The 13,745-nt window shown below is 42.7% G+C and overlaps 1 protein-coding gene across 3 annotated transcripts in view; it reads right to left on the bottom strand.

Annotated features, from left to right (window-relative positions):
• RASGEF1B (RasGEF domain family member 1B) overlaps positions 1-13,745 on the bottom strand; it is a 578,310-nt gene that overhangs the window by 37,556 nt on the left and 527,009 nt on the right. Inside the window, exon 1 of one of the 3 annotated variants that reach the window (XM_073597929.1) lies at positions 3,612-4,328. The exons of the other annotated variants lie outside the window; for them this stretch is intronic. The gene's annotated coding sequence lies outside the window, so the exon portion shown is untranslated. Of the gene's footprint in view, positions 1-3,611; positions 4,329-13,745 lie in introns of those variants that run through there. 3 annotated transcript variants of the gene reach the window in all.

The raw sequence follows: 13,745 nt of genomic DNA, 5'->3' as shown, positions 1-13,745 counted from the left end.
ACCCAAAAGTGGAAGCTGCGCCACATTTGGCACCTTTCCGGAGGGGAGTGGGTACCCATTTTAGACAAATACCCATCCCCACTTCTGAGTGATTTAGCGGCGGCAAGATCACTCGGAAGTTCGGCCCCCTTCCCTCGCTGCTGGGCCATTCAGAAAGCGTGCTTCGCGCATGGGCAGTAGGGAACCGGCTATGAAGCTGAAAGGCTTCACTGCCGGCTTCCCTTACCGCAAATGGTGGCGGCAGCACCCGAGAGCCGATAGAAACATCGGCTGGGGTGCCGACATTGCTGGATTCCAGGACAGGTAGGTGTCCCAATAATAAAAGTCAGCAGATACAGTATGTGTAGCTGCTGACTTTACTTTAAGCCCACCATGATTTAAAGTCCATACAGTCCAAACGCTCCTTACTTACTGTTGACTGACTCACTACCTCTCCAACTAACAACTGCCCCTTTATTACCCTTTATGCAAGGTATACATTACTTTATTTATTTATTTTTTTTGAGCTGAACGAAAAAAAAAAAGAAAAACTGACAGTTCACTTTAATAACACAAGCTACATTAGTGTGCCAATCACCCCACTGTCTTATTGTGTTCTGACCCCCCTGCCAGGAAACACTGATTAGCACTCGCAGCCATTCCAGCATGCCTATTCGAAAGAAGCCGTTTTCTGCTGACTTACGGCCCATATGTACCCAGCCTAAAGCTAGTTTTGAACTTCCCTCCTGCCTTTCTGTTCCTGAACAGTTTAAGGCCATGTCCCTGTGTTTTTGACCTTAGCTTCATTTTGCAAAATACTGACCTCCTGAATATTATTCACATTCTAAGGGCCAGTTCACACCAAAACACGGTGCAGGAAGGGCATATTCCGTGCACCCATCAAAGATAGCTTTGTCATAAGCATGGCAAGATTTCCAGCACACTGGAAAACTTTTTGCAGATACTCAATACTTCATTGCCAGCGATACACAGAGCAAATTTATTTCCTGCAACCAAAGGATGATTTCACCCCCCCCCCCCCCCCCCCTCATCAACGCAGTGTTGATGTGGGAAACCCTCCTGCCGAGCCATTGTCTTCTCAAAGCAGTGGGGGGGCGAGGGAAGACAGTGATTATTGCTAGCGGATAAAGCACCCGTTAGCGATAAACGTTGGTAGAACCCAGCAGGCTGGTTGCACCAAAGTCGATCGGTTGACCTGGTACATTCAGCCTGCCCATACACGGTTCGAAACGTGTGTGGCCTGCCTTAGTCATCGTCAACAGAACAATTATGTCAGCTTAACAAGCAGGCCACCCACTGCCAGAATAAGCCTTCTCGTCTAAATGACCATGGAAATATCACATGCCAAACCTTTGACATGGCCTGCAAACCGGCTTTATTGCTGGCTCATAAACAAGGCTATTTACATTTTTGTCCAAATTCCATATTCAGCGCTCACTCTATACTGATCAGTTTAAAATTTAGGGGGAGATAAATTGCCGCTTAAAGCGCCAACCAATGAAATCAGAAGAGCACAGGCTTTGAGATCTCCAAGGGTCATGCAGTCCCCAGTGACCAGGGCTGAGTTCTCATCACTGTGACGCTGATACATTGCCTAAATATAGAAGAGAACAAATAAATTCCACGGCTGACATTGTCCTCCTACCAGAGACTGGAGGCTACTCAGACAGCATTCCACAGCATACAGTACATGGTGTACAAGCTGATTGAGATAAACAAACCACTCTATTTCAACATCAAGTCACCATGGCCATTAACAGTTGTAACATATTAGGCTGATTATTTTCCTAAATAGTCACTGAGTCACTACAGGAGACTGAGCTCACCCAGCACACTACTTTCAGCTGATGTAACTGCAATGATCACAAACACGTCTATGTCAAATCTATTTTTATAGTGTGGCTTTCAAAGCCAAATGTCATTTCCAAACAGTACTAGCACAGTAGTCAAAGCAAATTATGTGCATTTAGGAATCTAACACGGGAACAAGACTTGGGCTGGCCATACATTGTACAATATCCTTTAGATTTACCAAAACCATATAATATGATATGATGTCAAACCTAAACACTTCCCATTTGTATGCAGTCCCATGCACTACATTGTTGAAAGGAAATTGAACAAGAAATCTGAACGATGCATGGCCAGCTTTATATAATTTCCAGTTGTCATATTTGAGATCCCATCAGATCGAAGGTGTGTAAATAATAATCAGTGGTACCATTTTATATTAAACCAAGACCAGCCATTCTCACCCTGGGTTCTGTAAAACCTTGGGGTTCATCCAGAGTTTGCTAGGGGTTCCTTAAGCTATGGCTGATTGGCATTCCATCTGATGGTGCCTACATGGTTCAACACCACTTGACAGAGCCAGCAGAATTACACCAATGATCGTTTTAGATGTCTGTACGGGGGGGGGGAGCATTCTGACCACCACTGTAAGGGGTGCATTTAATATAAGGGGCATTTTTCCCACTGACCGCCAGTTAACTGCTTTTAGCAGTGATTCTGAAAGAGAACTGAAAATTATTTCAAGGGTTCTTCTGGGTCATAAAGGTTATTAAAGGCTGCCCTAGACACAACCAGGGGTTCCCCAAGACCCGATCATTATTTCAAGGGTTTTTGGGGGGGGATCAATAAAAGGTTAGAAAAGGCTGCCCTAGACACAACCAGGGTTGCCCAATTAATTTTAATGGTTCTTCTAGGTTAAAAAAAAACAAAAAAAAAAAACAACAAACACTATGCTAGACACAGAGACCTGAACATTATTTCAAGTGTCCCTCTGGAGCAAACATTTTGGGAAGGTCTGCCCTTGACACAAGCAGGGGATCCTAAAGACCTAAAAATTAATTTCTAGAGTTCTTCTGGGTCAAAGAGGGGCTGCCCTATACACAAGGGGGGTTTCCTAGAACCTAAAAAATATTTTAAAGGTTGTTCTGGATCATAGAAGGGCTGCCATAGGCACAGACAGGGGATCCTGAGGACCTCAAAATAATTTCAAGGGTTTTTTGGATCAAAGAAGAACTGCCCTATACACAAGCAGGGGATTCCAAAGACCTCAAAGTAATTTCAAGGGTTTTTTTTGGATCAAAGAAGAACTGCCCTATACACAAGCAGGGGATTCCAAAAGACCTAAAAAGGATTTTTGGGGTTTTTATGGATAAAAGGATGGCTGACCCTATACACAAGGGGGTTTTCCTAGGACCTAAATATTTTAAGGGTTGTTCTGGATCAAATAAGGGCTGCCACAGACACAAGCAGGTGATTCCAAAAGACCGCAAATGATTTTAAGGGTTGTTCTGGATCAAAGAAGGGCTGCCTAGGACCTTCAAATTATTTTAAGGGTTCTCCTGGGTCAAAGAAGGACTACCCTAGACAGAAGCAGGGGATCCTAAAGGCCTAACAATAATTTCAAGGGTTCTTGTGTGTGAAAAAGTTTGCGAATGCCTGCACTGGACACAAAGCAAGCTCTGCTGAATCAGAACCCCATCCCCCCCCCTGATGTGCAGACCCCACACCATTCACACTACTAGCAGTCGCAGATCGGCTGGTTCCAGCACAGTCCTAGAAGTACAATACACCCGATAAAAAGACCTGGGACACCTTATTACCTGTAAATTCAGCTTGATGATCAATCAATGATGATGTGCTGCACTTCTCCCCTCCAAGCTTACGATCCGGGTTGTAGGAGGTCCGATCAGGGCACACATCCGATAATTTCGCAGATCAGAGGATACGATTTAGAATGGGAAAGCTGAGAAAGTCTAGCAGGACTGTCCTTTAAATACGATCATTATCCTCGTATATAGTTCCCGGTGAGCAGAGCGAAAAGCACGCTGAGATCTGGCATAGACTACGCTGCTGTGTTTTCATGTGCACTTGTTTCTTGGTTTCAAATCGCATTCAAAGTATACTCCTCCCACACTTCTTCCCTGTCCTCCCTCCTGCTCCTCCCACTCTTCTTCCCTGTCCTCCCACTCTCTGATCCCTCCTGTATACACACACACGGTGAATCACTGAGCTCCAGCATAGACAGCTGCAGGGCAAAGCATTCCCTTCCCCCCTCCCAGTTGTAACCTCAGGGCTACTGGGGAGACTGGGAAATCTAGCAAGACGAAATGGGAACAGGTCAAGGAGGAGTGGGCTGCTAACTTCAATTGCTAGCTTAGGGAATTTCCTTCATTACAAGCAGGGCAATGTGGCTTCTCAATAGAGAACACTTGCAAATTCGCCCCAGGTTTGTGGAATGAGCTGGTAGATCACATACACACTTAAGCCGAGTGTGTTTAGTATTTTTTTTTTTTTTTAGTGTTTTAGGAAACCTTTTTTTTTTTTTTTTAGGCATTTTTTTTAGGTGATGGAAGTCCAGTTACTAGGACAGACAATGTGCAAAAACATTTTTTCAGGTGCCCCCATTGGGGCGGAAACGCGCAACTCTGCCCTAAAAGGTCATTTATTGATTACAGATACTAATACAGCGCTGTCATTTATTTATGTATTTTTTAGTGTTTTAGGCTTGAGCATTTTTTTTTTAGGTGATGGAAATCTAGTTGGTAGGATAGAAAATGTGCAAAAAAAAGCAAATTTTTCAGGTGTACACATTGGGGCGGAAAAGCGCAACTCTCCCCCAAAAGGTCATTTATTGATTACAAATACTAATATAGTGCCGTCATTTATTTATTTTATTTATTTTAGTGTGTTAGGCTTGAGCATTTTTTTTAGGTGATGGAAGTCTAGTAACAAGAATAGAAAACGTGCAAAAAAAAAAAAAAAAAAAGCTAATTTTTCAGGTGCCCCCTTTGGGGCAGAAACACACAACTCTGCCCTAAAAGGTCATTTATTGATTACAGATACTTATATAGCACCATCAATCTTTGCAGCGTTTTACATATACAGTATACTTTACATTCACATCAGTCCCTGCCCTCAAGGAGCTTACAATCTAAGGTCCCTAATGCCTCGTACACACGATCAGATATTTGCATGATAAAAATCGCTTTCGTATTGATCGCACGCTAGTCTGATCGTTAGTACACAGCTTTCGACAGCCGATCGCGACAGTTCGTGCAACAATATCTGAAGGGACAAACACGAAACCTTTTCTTGGATGATAGCCCAGCGAACAACAAGCGTTTAACCGCTTCAGCCCCGGAAGATTTGGCTGCTGAATGACCAGGCCATTTTTTGCGACGCTTTAACTGACAAGTGCGCGGTAGTGCAACATTGCACCCAAACAAAATTGACGTCCTTTTTTTCCCACAAATAGAGCTTTCTTTTGGTGGTATTTGATCATCTCTACGGTTTTTATTTTTTGCACTATAAACTAAAAAAGAACAACAATTTTGAAAAAAGCGCACTATTTTGTACTTTTTGCTATAATAAATATCCCCTTTTTTTAAAAAAAAAAAAAGCTTTTTTTTCTCAGTTTAGGCTGATATGCATTCTACATATTTTTGGTAAAAAAAATCACAATAAGCGTATATTGATTGGTTTGCGCAAAAGTTATAGCGTCTACAAAATAGGGGATAGATTTATAGCATTTTTATTATTTTTTTTTTTTTTTACTAGTAATGGCAGTTATCTGCGATTTTTATAGGGACTGTGACATTATGGCGGACACATCGGACACTTTTGACACATTTTTGGGACCATTGGCATTTATAAAGCAATCAGTGCTATAAAAATGCACTGATTACTGTAAAAATGTCACGCAAGGGGTTAACACTAGGGGGCGATCAAGGGGTTAACTGTGTTCCCTCTCTGTGTTCTAACTGAAGGGGGGGAGGGGACTGTCTAGGGGAGATGACAGATCGCTGTTCATACTTTGTATGAACACACGATCAGTCTCTTCTCCCCTCAGGGAACCAGAATCTGTGTTTACACACACAGATCCCAGTTCTCGGTGTGTCACGAGCGATCGCGGGAGCCCGGCGGTCATCACGCCCGCCGGGAACTTGCATTGGCTCCGGGGGCGAACAGCGAGCGCGCCCCTAGTGGCCGCAGGGCGAAGCAACGTTACATAACGTTGTTTCCCCCAGCCGTGCCATTCTGCCGCAGTAAAACTGCGGCGGCTGGTCGGCAAGTGGTTAATCAGTACAGTATGTGTCCGCTAAAAATCGATAGACAAACACCACGCATGATCAGAAACATGAAAGTAACCCGGAAGGAGATGGGAGAACATAAACAATGTTCGCACCGCAAAAATGCTCCAACATACAAACAGATCAGTACAGTTCTCTGTTAAGAGAATGAGCAAAAAAACGCGTGATAATGAAATGTGCGGAGAGCGATACATGAATATGCTTCTACAATACGAACGGAAATAGGTGTGGCAGACACAGGGGTCACAGGTATATGACATCACTTCCGATACGTAGCTACACAAACAGGAAGCTTTTCCAGAATCGCACGAAAAAAATCGTACATTTAGTAGAGCGCAAAATGCACTCTTGAATTCGATATTAGTATTATGCAACAAAATGCGAATGATAAGTCGTGCGATTATCTGATCGTGTGTATGAGGCATAACTCACATTCAGGCCGGGTTTACATATGTGCGAATTGGATGCGGTTTCTCCGCATCCAATTCGCATGACATGCGAGTGTGACTGGCTTTCAAAAGAGTCGGTTCACACATGTCCGGGGCTGCCACGGTCCACATTCAAAAAAGGGTCCTGTGCGTGTTTGGGTCCGGTTCAGATCCGAATTCAGGCAAAAATTCGGACCTGATTCACACCTGAACTGGTGAACAGGAAGGCACCGGACCCCATGCTTGGAAATGCGGCTGCAGCATATTTTTTCGCATTCTAGTCTCATATCGAAAATGAAGTGTTTAGTATAGTTACAAAAACTCTCGTACGACAGAATAAAAATTTGATGTATTGTATTGTAATTGTATTGTATTTTCAAACGACAACTGTGCTGATTAAACGAAAATTAAAACGAGAAACATTTTTGTGCTTGTCCCATCGGATAATATCGGATGAACTGTCGTGATCGGCTCTCGAAAGCTGTGTAATAACAAACAGATTATTGTATGATCGCTTCGAAAGCGGTATTTTTCGGACGTTTTTCTGATCATGTGTACAGGCTGTAAAGGTAAGGTGGCGTTGTTTGTCCCGTCCTTCCTGTTCCCCATTAAAGTGTCACTAAACCCACATCATAAAATACTATCAATGAATGCTGTGTTACATGCTGTTCATACTCAGTCACTATGAGATATGTTTTCTGTATTCTGCAAAAAATCTGGTGGATCCTTGCTGCTCTCTATCTATAACGTCTGTTCATGTCCCCAATTCAGCTGGGGATTTTGCAGCTGTGGTGGCAACTCTGCACATGCTCAGTTTCTTGTGAGTTTGTATGCTGAGCATTTCCTCCCTATCACATCTGAGAAGCCCATGTGACTATACTGTAGAATTACACATGTGAGTGTATACACAGAGGAAAATGATAGTCCACTCCCTCCCCTTTTCTTCATGCCCACTAACCAGCTAAACACAATGGGGGTGGGATATTACATGTAGATTGATGGAGGCTTCAACTCGCTCTTATTCTAAGACTTATGCTGGAGAGGCGTAATACAGCCTGTGACTAGCAGAAATTCACCCACACTGTGTTATTGCCAAAAAATAATAAAGATTTGTTTTCAAATATATATTTGTATGACAATTTAAAACAGTTTATTGACAATATGTTTTTAATTTCACTCTGTATTCCAAAGGCTGTTTTTTTTTTTTGGAACGTGACCAACAGCAGCTCCTCCTTCTTATGTTTCCTGCAGACAGGCTGGAAAGATCTGGGTCATTTGACAGCTGTATATCAATTAGCAAAAAGGTACTTAGATGTTTTTTTTTTATTATTTTATTAAAATAATTACAGTGCCATCATCCAAAAACAGAAATAGAAGGGACAATGTAAATTAAACAGTGTATGTTTGGTATCACTTTAACTCGTTGGGTACCAAGTGTCGGTCATACAGGAAGCCTACCCATGGTGGGTTCTTTAGGCTATGCCAGGTGATGAACGGCGTCACTTGCCCCAGCACACTTGAACAGGTGTATGTGTTGAGTTAGGAGGGACATGCAAAGCCTATGCCCACTCCACCAGTCTGTATGCCTTTCTTACCACTGAACACATAGAGCAGATTTCATCTGTGCTCCAATTAACTCTTTTCGTTCTGTACCAAGTGACCAGGTATTAGGTCTCCATTGCATTAGTCCACTCCTAGAGACAGACAGCTAGGGAGGAAGCCAAATGCCGATCCCCCTCACTACCGGAGAACCCGTCACCTATCCAGGCACCACGCCAAAGCCTTCTGATTACTCATAGCAACTTGATTGGAAGTTAACCTTTTGTTGTAGTGATGTTTTACAGACCTCAATGTGCTAGTCCAGATCCCAGTTCCTAAGAAAGAAATGCCAGGACCCCACATGCACCCCTTGAGTAACTTCAGATCAGACTTTGAGCAGAGTAAACAACTTTCCTGAACATTAGGCCAAAAAGGTACAATATGCAATGACATCCTTTCCCTAACTAAACTATGGCTACACAAGAAAAGGTGGCATGCACATTAACCCTTCCTACTAACCTGGGCAGCCAGTAAACTAACTAACCAATAGTAGGCAACCTGCCTACACATATACTATGGCCAATTTAGACAGGAGCCAATGAACTTAACAGAATGTCTTTGGAGTAAGGGAGGAAACTGGAGTACCCAGAGTATACCCACACAGACACAGGATGAACATGAAAACCCCAGAGAGGTAGTACCATGGCCTGGGATTCTAAACGATGGCACTAGTGCTGCCAGGTGGAAATGCTATCCACTCAGCCCCTGTGCCGCCCCATGAAAATTAACCTCTTGCCGACCGCCGCACGCCAATATACGTTGGCACAATGGCAGCGGTGTTCAAATGGGCATACCTGTACATCCCCTTTAATTTGCGGGGCTAGTGGGCACGCGCACGCCACCAGCGGGGTACACGCATGCCCGCCGCGTAAACAGTGTGACCGTGCCCGCGGGTCCCACGGACTCGATGTCCGCCGGTGGCCCTGCAATCGTGTCCCGGAGCTGCAGAAAGGGGAGATGCCTATGTAAACAAGGCATTTCCCTGTTCTGCCTTGTGACATGACGGGGATCTACTGCTCCCTGTCATCGGGAGCAGTGATCGCTGTCATGTCAATGGTAGCCCACCCCCCCCCACAGTTAGAATCACTCCCTAGGACACACCTAACCCCTTGATTGCCCCCTAGTGTTTAACCCCTTCCCTGCCAGTGTCATTTACACAGTAATTAGTGCATTTTTATAGCACTGATCACTGTATAAATTACAATGGTCCCAAAATAGTGTCAAAAGTGTCCTATATGTCTGCCATAATATCGCAGTCATGATAAAAATCGCAGATCTCCGCCATTACTAATAAAAAAAAAATAATAACAAAAATGCCATAAATCTATCCCCTATTTTGTAGATGCTATAACTTTTGCGCAAACCAATCAATATACGCATATTGCGATTTTTTTTTTTTTTACCAAAAATATGAAGAAGAATACATATTGGCCTAAAGTGAGGAAAAAATTTTATTTTTTATATATTTTTTGGGGATATTTATTATAGCAAAAAGTAAAAAATATTGCTTTTTTTAAACAAATTTCACTCTTTTTTGTTTATAGCGCAAAAAATAAAAACCACAGAGGTCATCAAATACCACCAAAAGAAAGCGCTATTTGTGGGAAAAAAAGGACATAAATTTTGTTTTGGTGTAACGTCGCACGGCCACGCAATTGTCAGTTAAAGCGACGTAGTTAAACCAGAATTTTCCCATTAGAGATGAGCTGATCTGAACTTTGAAGTGAAACCAGAAGGAAGCTTTCACTTCCGTCAAGGGCATTCCCCACCACAGATGCACATACACAAAGGGGCGAGGATGCTGGTGACATCATTTATCTAATATGACCAAATTAAATCAATGTCATTTTGGAACCTCTGTGAGTCCCAAACTGATAGAGGGACCCTCAGAGGTTCTAAAATGTAGTACTAGGTTTTTGACATGCTAATCATACACTAATAGGGATGGATTTCATTTAAGGCTGAACTGTGAAGTACTGGAAAGTACAAACTGGAAACTGGAAGTACAAATCCTCCCTTGTAGTGGGGATAATCCTGCACAGCAAGGGTTAAATGTTTGTCTTGGTCTATAGGATGAAGCAGTTTTTCTTACCCAATCTTCTACTCTTGCAGGCTCCTCAGTACTGTAAGACCAGTCTTAGCAGCCTCTTCTCTTCTAGTCTTAGGCAGTCAAATCAAGAACAATGCATGATCCCTAGCCCTGCGTTAGAAGTAAAGATGCTGACGAATGATCCACTTTCAGAACATAGGGGAGCACCAGCTGCCAGAGTAACGAAAGGATTGGGTAAGTAAAACTGCTTTATCAGGGGGTCTTCAAACATCAGTGGGAGTATACAGCGCATCTTTAGTATTTGGGGAGGAATAGTGCACCTTTGTTGGTGTCAGTGGGAAGAATAGTGTCTTGCATCAGTGGGAGGAAAAGTGCCCCAAAGGGCCAGGTAAAGGCAAGTAAGCAAAGGGCCGCAGTTTGGAGACCACTGCCCTAGATCTACATGACCCCTATATGTTTAGACATGAGGATGCTGATGAACAGTACACTTTTAGGACATAGGGGAGCACCCATCTGCCAGGGGAATTAAGTATTGGGTAAGTAAAAGTGCTTTTCTGGTCCCCTAGATGTACATAGGCTTTTAACCCTTGCAGTCATGAGCAGCCCCACTGCAAGGGAGCATTTTTACTTTTCCCAGAGTTGGAAGACTGAGGTGTGCTAACAACATATTTTCTTCTGCCTCAAACACTCATTTGCTTTTTCAAGGGCTGAGCTTCAAGCATCACTACACTTAGGCGTAAACATGTACATTTGAATACAATGGAAATCCTGCTGAGCATTGAAAAGCTTTCCTTCTAAAGACATTCTTTAAATCATTCCTTAAATTGCTAGGGGTTAATTCGGGTCTCAGAGAGCACCACATGGGAGCTTTTTCACACTACAGGATACAAGGAAGAGTTTCACTGGAAGTTCAATTTACATTTTAAATGTATATAGACATGCAATGGCAGTTGATGGCTCTTGGGATAGAGGACCTCTCCTGATCACCACTGCTTTGCCCAACAAGTTGGTACCAGGTGTCCCCTGTTCTGTTCCTTATATCTACCCTATCCACTTACAGAAATGTGTAAGCTTGGCTGAGCCCCACTTGCAAGCAGTGCCAGGACAAGGTCCTTTGGCACCCAAGGAAAAATGCCAAAGTGCTACCTCCAATGAAGTGTGAAGCAGCATAGGTTACATATCCTGCCCTTTCTGCAACCCCCTCCTTTAAGAGGCCTACTCTGCCTACCCCTAAGCCCAGCCTTGCTTACAATTTCTCAAAGGTCTGTGGGTGGCTTTAAAGGAATTGGTAAGGTCAGAAATTTTGGGACTACCTTTGCTGACTTGTTTTCGAGAGTTTCTACAAAGTTCTGTCACTGGTAAAAAGGCCTGTGTACGCCCTTGAGGTGTGGTAACACGTTTTGTTAAATTGGAACTATTCTCACCTCCACTTCAGCACTATGGTGTCCCTGAGCTCCCTTACTGGCCACTGACATTTTCAGTCGGCTTGGCTGTTTTCATTGGCCGGGCCGAGATGACGTCACTATAGCACTCATGCTGCAGTCTCCTCAACAGAAGCATTCTTTAATCTAACATCTGCCTATTATCTTATTACAGCTCTTGCTATACTTCTGGCTCTTTGTGGTTTTCATACATGGAAGTGCTAGCCTTGTTTGTCCATCCCCCTCTCTCCTCGGCCATTGATAGAACGCTGTGTATTTATGAATGGTTCACAGAATACACAGTGATGGGAGAGTGAAGGTAAGGTTAGGATATGCTACTGGGAAGACCAGTATTAAAGTACAGTTGATTGGAAAGCTCCAGTGTAGCATGTTGGACCTCTACAGAGAAACCACTGCTTCCACACGGAGACCTTCTCTACAACATGCAGGCAGAGACAGGCTTTCATTGGGCTGTAGCTGCTTTCAAAACGAACTGTCAAAGTTTATATGGTTGCATCTTCATGGTATGTCAATGCAAAAGAATTTCAAATGATGTCAGATTCTATCATCTTTGTGCTATCCAAAATATCTACTTGTGGTTCAACAGTCCAGATCTTTCAGATTTGTGCTGATATTGTCACAGCATTTTGTGATTGATTTTGGTGCTTAATGCTCCATTAAGCCACTGTTCCAACCTCATTTTCAAAAGTCTCTAAGTGCATGCCCAACCTTAGCTGTGACACAGTGAGTGGGGACTACAGTATATAGATCAGGGATCTTCAAACTACGGCCCTCCAGCTGTTGCGGAACTACATGTCCCATGAGGTATTGTAAATCTCTGACATTTACAGACACGACTATGCATGATGGGAATTGTAGTTCCATGGATGTGCCTCATCAGACCATCACTGACCCACCACCAAACCGGTCATGCTGAACAATGTTACAGACAGCATAACATTCTACGTGGCTTCTCCAGACAGACATTTACAGACATGACTATGCATGATGGAAATAGTAGTTCCTGAACAAGTGGAGGGCCAAAGTTTGGAGACCCCTGGTATAGATAAACCTAACAGTATGTATGTATATAAGTTTTCCAATTCACTTGTAAGGATTAAGAATACTATATGGAAAAAAATAATACCAAAATACCAAATTGGACATTCTGGTACCTACTTAAAAAAGTATACATACATTTGCTCTGCAATACCATACACATGATTATGATTTTACTTTAGTCATAAAACTAAAATATTGCTTTTAGCCAATGAAACATCCTAAAAAGGCTGTCATACCAGTACAACCTTTTACATTTGAGTTAACTAATTTCAATACATTAATTATGCCCTGTAGCACAACTGAAGAAAAGCATTGTGCCAAAACAAATGTTTCCAACTGGATGCAGACAGACAACAGTTTTATCTTTTAGCGCCCCAGGCCAGGATTTCCACCTAACACTGTTTGTATTAGGCTCCAGCTCAGAGCTTGTATATGCCCATTCCCAGACGTGTATTACGGCTCAGTTTTAAATGGAGCATCTCAAGAAGAGACCAGATCCCAAATCTTAACCCTCCCATATGGCCCATTCCTTAGATACAGCATATGCTACTCTCTATATCAATGGTTGTCAATTCATGACCTAAAGGGGGCCTCAAATACAGCCCTTAACATCACCAAAAGGCCTCACATAATGTTAAATATATGTAATGCTTCAGAGGGTTAGGCTCCATTCATGCATTTTTTCATGCTTTTTGCTTTTTGCAGAAACACGGGACATTTTTTTAACATGGGTTCCTATGGAACATGTTCACATCAATTCATTTTTGGAAAGGGTCAGGAACTTTTTTAAACACAAAACTGTGCTTTTTTTGTTTTTGTGGTTCAATAGACTTCAACGGAGAAACCGCAGAAAAACATGTAATGTGTTTTTACTGCGATTTACATTTTTAAATCTGCCCAACAACAAATTAAAAAAAAAAATTAAAAAAAGCATAAAAAAACCCAAATCACGGTAAAATCTCAGTAAAAAACCCGGAAAGCACAGCAGAAAACACTGCAGAAGCACTCAAAAGCAACATGCATAGATGTGAATCAAGCCTAATGCCGTACACACGGTCGGACTTTATGGCAGACTTTGCCCGGC

Source organism: Aquarana catesbeiana, linkage group LG01, assembly GCF_042186555.1.
Source record: "Aquarana catesbeiana isolate 2022-GZ linkage group LG01, ASM4218655v1, whole genome shotgun sequence".
NCBI lineage: Eukaryota > Metazoa > Chordata > Amphibia > Anura > Ranidae > Aquarana > Aquarana catesbeiana.
This window is presented reverse-complemented; position numbering and strand designations above follow the sequence as displayed.